This window comes from Gossypium raimondii, chromosome 8 (assembly GCF_025698545.1).
Source record: "Gossypium raimondii isolate GPD5lz chromosome 8, ASM2569854v1, whole genome shotgun sequence".
NCBI lineage: Eukaryota > Viridiplantae > Streptophyta > Magnoliopsida > Malvales > Malvaceae > Gossypium > Gossypium raimondii.
This window is the reverse complement of record NC_068572.1, coordinates 23595211-23596293: the sequence shown is the minus strand read 5'-3', so window position 1 is coordinate 23596293 and position 1083 is coordinate 23595211. Positions and strand designations below refer to the sequence as shown.

Below are 1083 nucleotides of genomic sequence, written 5' to 3'. Positions count from 1 at the left end.
CTCCATATCATTAGGTAAAACACCTTGTGGTCAGTTTTTGAGTTTAGTTGCAAGCTGGCCTATTTGGTTTTCTGGGTTTTTCAATGTAGTTGCTTGGCTTTGGATTAAGGCATCATTCTTGGCTATGTATGCCTTCAACAAGTTTTCTAAGCCATTGGATGGTTCAGCTTAAGGTTGTTTTTGAACTTGTTGGGTAAAAATAGGTGGCTAAGTCAGTCTAGGTTAGGCGTATGTGTTACTGGGTCCAGCCCCTTGGTTACTCTAGGAGAAATTAGGGTGGTTTCGCCACGATGGGTTATAGGAATTGGATTGTAGTCCTTGCTTTCCTATGTAATAAACAGATCTTGGGTTCGATGGACATTCTTCGAACAAATCATCTTCCCCACAATAGACATAGGCTATATTTTCAAATTGATTCTGTGGCTGTGCTGCAAAACTATTAAACCCATTAGTGGTAAAATTTTTAAGCATTGAGGAAATCGAGGATACTTGAGATGCAAGTGAAGTGAGAGTGTCTACTTCATGTATTCTAGCGACTCGTCTTCCTGACGCAGCTCGATTGGTTTGCCATTGATAATTGTTGTTGGCAATCCTCTGAATGATTTCATAAGCCTCATTATAAGACTTAGAAAGGAGAGCACCATTAGCAAAAGCGTCCACTACCATCCTCGTGTGGGCATTGAGACCGCTATAAAACATCTCAAGTTGGATGCAATATGGGATTCCGTAATGATGGCACTTTCGTAATAATTCTTTATACCTTTCCCATGCCTCATGCAAGGACTCATCATCCATTTGTTGGAAAGTAGTGATCTCGTTCCTCAACTTAGCATTCTTGCTAGGAGAGAAATACTTCATGAGGAATCTTTCTGTTATTTCTTGCCATGTAAAAAATTGAATTTGGTGGCAATGAGTTCAACTAGGCTCGAGCTCTGTCCTTTAGTGAATATGGGAATAGCTTCAATCGTAGTGCATCTTTGGGTACTCCGGCTAACTTGAAAGAATCGCTCACCTCCATGAACTGTGTTAAGTGCAGGTGAGGATCTTTGGTAGCCATTCCACTAAATTGACCCACTGTTTGAA

The 1083-nt window shown here is 40.7% G+C and overlaps 1 non-coding gene across 1 annotated transcript; it reads left to right on the top strand.

The window, feature by feature from the left end:
* Nucleotides 1-721: 721 nt before the first annotated feature.
* LOC128032228 (small nucleolar RNA R71) lies at nt 722-828 on the top strand. The gene has a single exon (XR_008188356.1). It is a non-coding gene; the product is annotated as a small nucleolar RNA R71 (small nucleolar RNA).
* The last annotated feature ends 255 nt before the right edge of the window (nt 829-1083 follow it).